The 7455-nt window shown below is 45.4% G+C and overlaps 1 protein-coding gene across 1 annotated transcript in view; it reads right to left on the bottom strand.

Moving 5' to 3' along the window:
- The window catches only part of Htr4 (5-hydroxytryptamine receptor 4), a 181122-nt gene extending 180658 nt beyond the window's left edge, over positions 1-464 (bottom strand). The window contains exon 1 of the mRNA XM_021214463.1: positions 300-464. The gene's annotated coding sequence lies outside the window, so the exon portion shown is untranslated. The remainder of the gene's footprint in view (positions 1-299) is intronic.
- Between the last annotated feature and the right edge of the window lie 6991 nt (positions 465-7455).

Here is a 7455-nt window from a genome sequence, read left to right as displayed (position 1 = left end):
TCCCTTCCCTCCTCTTTCCCCCTCCCTCTCTCTCCCCCTCCTCTGCCCCCCCTTCTTTTCACACACAACCTCATACAGTCAGTGAACACACATGCAGTTTCACAAGTACTTACCTACACAAGTGCAAGGCAGCCTTTCAACCTTCAGTGGTCCCTCGCTGCAGACAAGTCCTACCCAGACAGACAGTCCACCCACCCACACTAACATACAGCCCATCCATGCGACAAAGGCTGGTGGGTATCGGAAGTACAGAACCCTGAAGCCCCCTCCAACCCGGGCATCCCGCCCCGCATCCCCACCTGCACACGTGGGCTCCTGGGGTTCTGATCTCCTGGCACACTCCCAGCACCACGCGGCTGCGGAAGGTTAGGGAGAGCGGCACCCTAGCAGATTGCTGCTGCCACCTTTAGCGCAGAGCCCTGCTTCTGCCGCTGCTGCTGCGCTGAGCAGCGCACCCCGCCACTGCCTGCGCCCTCGCCGCCGCCCCCTGGATGCCGGCTCCAGCCCCCGCGCTCGGGAAAAGGCAAGAAGGCTGGCACCTGGCACCAGCTTGGGCTGGAGACCCCAGCCTAGGCTCACCTGGGCACGCAGAGCATCCTCCTGCTCCTAACCAAGCCGGGTTCGGCAGGCTCCACAGTCCCCAGCTTGGGTGTCCCTGCGGTCCAGCTCGCTGCCGCCCCCACAGGGCACGCGGAGTGCCACCTGTGCAGAGGGGCGCACTGGGAAGTGGGTGCAGAGGCTGCCCTGATCTCACATCCCTGGGCTGGCCAGCATATGCTCTCTCTGTCCCCATTCGCTGGGGACAGGGCACAAACCCTGGCCTCACTGCAGACTCCTCGGTGACCTTGGGCAAATCCGTTCACCACTTTGAGTGTCCACTTCCTCTATTCAGAGACAATAAACTCGAGAATACTCCGAGTTGTCTGTGCCAGGGGCAATCCTTTCTCTGAGCAGTCTACTTCCTCCTTCTCATGCCTGACTCGGCCTGGCACAGAGCAAGGTTTGTCTGGGAGGGGCCTTCAAGAGAGTACCGGGCACTTTGGGAATTGGATCACAAGTTCTGCAGTTAATGCTTTCAGTTGTCTGAGTGCTCCCTAAGGGATCAGCCCTTCCTTGTTAGTCCACTCTTGCCACCCTGTTTGAACTTAGTGGGTTCTCCCAGCCCTGACCACCTGTGACCTTGACCACATGACTAGACTGGAACCCGCCTCAGTGCTCTCACATGGAAAGCAGGGTACAAAGCAGTAGTGTTACAGGTTTCCAAAAGTCCAGGCGTGGGTACCACTTAGGGATCTGAAGTCTCTGTGAGGGCCTATGACAGAGCAGACTCCATCTGCTGTCAACACGTCCGATCAAAGCCTCCAATCACAAGGATGAAATAGAGCCAATGTTAAATGAGACCACATTGCTAGGACAGTTTGGAAAAGGCCTAGCCTTTATCGCTTGGATGTGGGAGGGGGGCCTCAAAACTTTGGAATGAAGAATTCATCTTCAAGTACCACCAAGGCTGCCAGGAAAACAGCCCAACAGAAGAACTATGAGCTGTGATTAACTTCAGAGAGCAAAGAAATCTTCCAAGACAGTCTTAAAAATCATTAACCTAGTACTGTGTCGGAACTAACTCTGGTGAAATCGGGAGTTTGTGCTGGATAGTTTGTATCCAGTGTGAGGACTGAACCCAAAGTCTCACACATCCGGGGCTAGTCCCCAGCTGCTTTGTCCTGTTGCTTGATTGCTTGCTTAGTTTTGAGACACGATCCAGGCTGGAACTTGAGATCTTCATGCTTTAACCTCCATAGTGCTGGGATTACAGGAACCACCATGCTTGGCAGAGGAGTCTGAATTGACCAACCCTTTTCCCCCAAAAGTCTCTTGAGTTTAGTCGGTCTTCCTAATAGCCTATTGCCCTCCTTCAGGATAACAGGACCATATGGGGTTGAAGATGAATGAGTCAAAGACAAGACCAGACAGTCCAGAGTCTCTTTATCTCCACATGCCCCCGATCCAGAAAGGATGGCAGCCCTGCAGAAACACTGATATTAACACAGGGAAAGCTATATCAAGTTAGTACACTAGCAATTATTCAATTAGTAACCAGAAGAACTGTGAGGTGACTACACATCTTAAGTCATCAAGCAATTTGCTGTCGTGATGGATAATTTATATAGTATTTGTCTCTTGCATGGTCACACCAGTGCCTTACTTTGATGAACACTGCTCAAGGTGGCCCAGACATCCAGCTGCTTTGCTCACCCAAACCGTTTTGTATGTTAAGCCATTTTCTCTGTGCCCGTGTCACAATGCCTGCCATTGCCAGCACTTTGTGTTAACCCAGCAGTGATGGCTGGCGGCAGACACAGCTGTCTGAAACAGAACTGAGGAGACAAAAAGTAGCTGAGCAGTTATCACGGGCAAGATAAGCACACCCGGCCCCTTCTGCGGTGTGCTTTGTTCTCTTGTTTGGCTTAACTATTAATGTTTGAAGGGGCAGTTAAAGGAACCCTGTTTTATTACCAATAGAAATCAAATGACTATTTAGTCTGTTTGGGGGTAACCGCCCAGACGTGAAGACAGGTATCAAGAGTATGCCCCAGTGAACAAAACTTTAACCAAACTAAAGGTTAATGGTTTTTTTTTTTCATTTATATCTATTAAACTTAAATTTTTCTGAGCCGGGCGTGGTGGCGTACGCCTTTAATCCCAGCACTCGGGAGGCAGAGGCAGGCGGATTTCTGAGTTCGAGGCCAGCCTGGTCTACAAAGTGAGTTCCAGGATAACCAGAGCTATACAGAGAAACCCTGTCTCAAAAAAAAAGCAAAAAAAAAAAAAAAAAAAAAAAAAAATTTTCTGGTATGAAATTCTATTAGCTTCTACAAATCCCCAAATCAAAATTGTATAAACAATAATGACACATTTAATGCACAGCAGGTGGAACTATATAACATGAACATGTATATTTGGCATAAACCTTAGGAAATATATTTAATAGGACAAATGCAGATTTGGGTGATAAACATAGCCCCGTCCTCACAGGGCAGTGAGTCCCATTTCAAAACCCCACAGGGCTTTTGTCCTAATGAAGACCTGAAGAGGAAAAAAAGGGGGGGGGCACTCAAAAAAATGGCCTTTGATTCCAGAGGATCTCTGTTTAAAGAAAGGGAAACAGAGCTCGAAACAGTGTTTAGAATGGGCATAGACAGTGGCCAGGACTGTCCAAAGGCAGATTATGAATTAGGGCTCAGGCTTGGTTGATTACAGCACTGTCTTTGGCTTGCAGGGTTGGATCATGTTTTTCAGATCCTTGGTCCAGTCTCCAGCAACCTCATCATCAGGGCGTGGTAGCAGATGTCTGTTTTCAAGCTATGTTGCTTGCAGTGGAGATGGCTGGAGCAGAGATTCACATGTCCGTATAGCCATATTTGGATTATGAGTAATGTGCATACTTTGAGACTTCTTATTAGTACTAATGAAACATTATAATGGGATGGTTGGTGGGTTACTTGGCCTGTAATTTAATGTTTAAAGTAGGGCAACCTAATAAGCCAGATGATTGGTAAATATCCATTTTCTACATTTTCCTCTGCATGTGGGCATGTGTTATCTGTGTGTGCAGAGAAGAATGTGGCATGGCCTGCTAAACATTCTTCACCCTCTTCCACTGAGATAGGATCTCTAACTGAACCTGGACCTTGGTCAGTGGCTAGGAATGACACTGTGTTTGCAAGCCCACACATAGCCATACTCTGCTGTTTACATCAGTGCTGGGTTCTGAACTCAAGCCCTCCTGCTAGGACAATAACTCTTACTTGATGAGCAGTCTCCCAGCCCCACACAATGAGGCATGTGTTTAGTCTTAAGTGATATGACTCTAAGAAGATAGGGTCCTTTTTCTCAAATACTCATAGCCAACCAGAGGAGACAGGATTGGGCAGAGAATTTCAACACACAGTGAGAAGATTCATAATAGAAACATGAGTGACAAGCGGAAGTCGTCACTACTGTCACCCGCATCTTATTCTGACTTAGCATACATTCACTGAGCATATACTACTTGCCACACCAAGAACTTTAGATACCTTCTTAAGTGTCTCCTAACAGCTCTGAGAAATACTATTAGAGATCTACAAAGTTAGAAGAGCAAACGCACAAGGATGAAGTTACTTGAGATCGAGCTGATGTGGGTAGAAAAATGCAGTCTATGTAGGACCCAAGATTAGAATCCAGGTTGTCTTTCTGTTAGCATGGAACAAAAAGTCTTAATCATGCCAACTCTGCCAAACAGCACTCAGGATTAACTGCATCCAGTGCCTTGGTCACCCAACCACTTGAGACTCCTAGGAGAACATGTATACAGTGGGAAAGGAAAGAGTCAGGCTGGACTTTCACATTTGAGAAGGAAGAGGATAGGCTGGAACATCACAGAGAATGAGAGAGAATCACATCCAGATGTGAGCTCTGCGTTTGGAGCTGTCCACAAGAGTGATCACCAAAGCACCAACTGGGTACCCTCTGCCAAGAACGGTGGAAGAAGAAACCGCTGTTCTCAGTATTACCTCTGTCAACTCTTGCTCAGCTAGCGCTTAAATAGCAAGGCTCTCCTCTCTTCCCTCTCCTCCCTCTCTTCCCTCTCTTCCTGGTCCTCTGTCTGTTTCCCTGGAGGCTTGCTCTCATTGCCATCTGTGTGCTGATAAGCTCTACATTTGCTCTGTAGCCCAAGTTCATCACTGAGCCCTATATCTATCTTAGACATAAGATACCCAGAGATGTTGCTGGTCTTGGGGGCATCTGGTCCCATTAAGGCTGGTTGACTGTGGAAAGAAGATCTCAAGGAGAAAGAAAATATGGAGTTGTGCCAGATTAAGACCTTGGAAGAACTTAAAAGAACACTTTGATCACATGTGTTTAAAAAGCAAGGTACTTGAATTTTAGGGGCACCAGCAGGCTCGTGTCTGATTATCTGCAAGGGGAATGTAAGTATCTGGACTTTCAGAAAACAGTATTTACAACAGCATAGCCATCTAAGTGGCATTCCCCAATTTTCAACTTTCCCATCCAACTTATGGATATCTGGAAAAACTTACTTGGAGAGACAGAGCAGAATGCATAACTCCCCAGGTTATGTAAACAACTAGATAGTGAGTGGAAGATGGGGCCTCAATGTCCCCATCACATAGAATAAAAGTCAAGAGGTGTTAACCACTTTCATAATGGAAGAGCAAATACTGGAAAATCCATGCTGCTTAGAGTTGCCAAGGTGACTGGTGAGGGAAATGATATACTGGAGGTCACTCAATAGCAAATAAAGAAAGAGTTCTAGAAACTCTTTATGTGCAATAAAAAGATAATTCCTTCAAGAACCACAGTGAGCACTGATGTCCAGGCCATTTCACCATGTCCTGTGCAGTGATGACAGCCCCCCATGTCATGTTTTAGGGAAGCTAGCCCATTGTAAGTCTTCTAGATGACGGAATTCATCAATAGAGGCTACCTAGCTGGTTCTAATCTTTGACTCAGCAAGGGATTAATCTATCTTGAGCCAATGACACACAAAGCCTCAGCTCCGGATTTTGGAAGCAATATTCTTGTTTTTCTGGGAGAGGTCTCAGAAAGAATGTCTCCCTCCACCATTGGACAGTGAGGTTTAAAATGTTATTTGATGAAATGCTACACGTTATCTCTTCTGTTTCGGAGAGGTTCAGGCTGGGGATAAAAAGGACACATGAAGAATAAACAAAAACAAAGACCCACAGAGTCTCTAAAAAGTAGAATCAGAGTCCTGAAGATATTTAGCTGGATCAAACTGCACCTAATGCTGTAGATGAACCTTTAGCTCTGATATAAACTATGCTTCTGCTTGTCACTCATTCTGTCTCGTTGCTGATGAGTAACCAAATCTCACTTTTACTCAGTGATAGATGACTCCATCCCAAGCACCTCAGGCCGTGGCTGAGTTTTGACCAATAAAATGGAAATAGATGTGCTCTGTGGATCTCCCGGGGGGGGGGGGATTCCTTAAAGTCCCCAATGATGCCTGGTACAGTTGGCTCCTGCTGCTTTCCACTGTGGGGAGTGAATGAGCAAGCTCTTGAAAATGGAAATCATGAGGAATAAAGGAAAAAATCTTGGGGTGTGGACTCCTCTGAGACATGACATACTCAAAAGACTGCAGAAAGACCGTGTTATTCATCAAGGAGAATTCCTAAGTCAAGGATAAAAAAGTAGAAATTTGTTCTTTTTTTGTTGTTGTTGTTGTTTGTTTGTTTTTTTAAAAGAAACTCTAGTTCTCTTGCAAATTGGAAAATGGTGTTCTAAGGAAATCCTGCACAGTTTTCTAGCTTAGTGCAATTTTAAATTATGGATTGGGACACTGGAAGGCATTATGTATATGAGCATGCGCAGATACATATATACAAATGCCTCTCAATGAGGATTTAAATAATACAAGGAAATATTCACGAAACAGTATTAAAAGGAAGAAGTGGAATGCCTAAGAGTACACTTAATAGAAATGCCTTCAGTGGCAGATTAAAAATGTATGAGTTATTTCAGAAAACACTGGCTTCAGTTTTCTCTGCATCACAAATTAGAAAAGTATGCTTTATTTTTAAATGGTTATTACACATTTTAACTGCAAAAGGAAAGCTGGCTGCTGATAATTTGGGAGACTGGTAGTAAATCTGGTGATATCAGCTATGCTGAGGGAAAATGAGATTGGAGGATGTGGCCACAATCCATCTAGATCTCAGAGCCATGGCTCTGCAGTTGCATTCCAATGCAATCTAGGCTAGCCACACAATCCTTTTAGCTCAGCATAGTAGGTATGGGTTGGAAAGAAATCTACAGAAGTAGAGAACACTCTACCCAGGCTCCCCGGGAGCATGGTTACCCCCTCTGCAGGTCTCCACCTCAGGCATTTTGATGGAGCAGAAGAAATCAGGAAACACTCCTTAAGGCGATGCGATAGCTCACGCATGGGAGCACGGCTTTCTGAAAATCAACTGATTACAAGGCTGGCTTTGTAAGTACTTTACAACTTTCAGTATCTTCTTTATCGAGAAGGCTGCCTAGGTCATAAAATGCCTTTGGGAGAAAAGATGGAAAAGGTACAAAGTCAATAAAATGTCTCTTATGTAGGCACCAGCAAATATGGTAAGTACAAGAATGGAATATAAAGGGAAAAGTGAATCAGACAATTAGCTTTTAAAGGCAAAGTCCTGGTCGTGAGAGAAATAAAACAAAGCAAAATCAGGCAAAAGGTAAATATTTGTGCAGTGGGTAAATGAAAGATCGAACAGCTCTTCAGTCAGCTTTACTTTGTAGTATTAAGAAATGAGATAGCCTTTAAGATCATTGATTTAAAAACTTTGGAAACTGCCAAGTTTGGACACACAGTGAAACTGCCAAAAGCACACACAATCCCAGTGCAATCGGCTCACTACTTCATTAGTGGATGAG

The sequence above is a fragment of the Mus pahari genome, chromosome 15, assembly GCF_900095145.1.
Source record: "Mus pahari chromosome 15, PAHARI_EIJ_v1.1, whole genome shotgun sequence".
In the NCBI taxonomy this organism is placed as follows: domain Eukaryota; kingdom Metazoa; phylum Chordata; class Mammalia; order Rodentia; family Muridae; genus Mus; species Mus pahari.
This window is presented reverse-complemented; position numbering and strand designations above follow the sequence as displayed.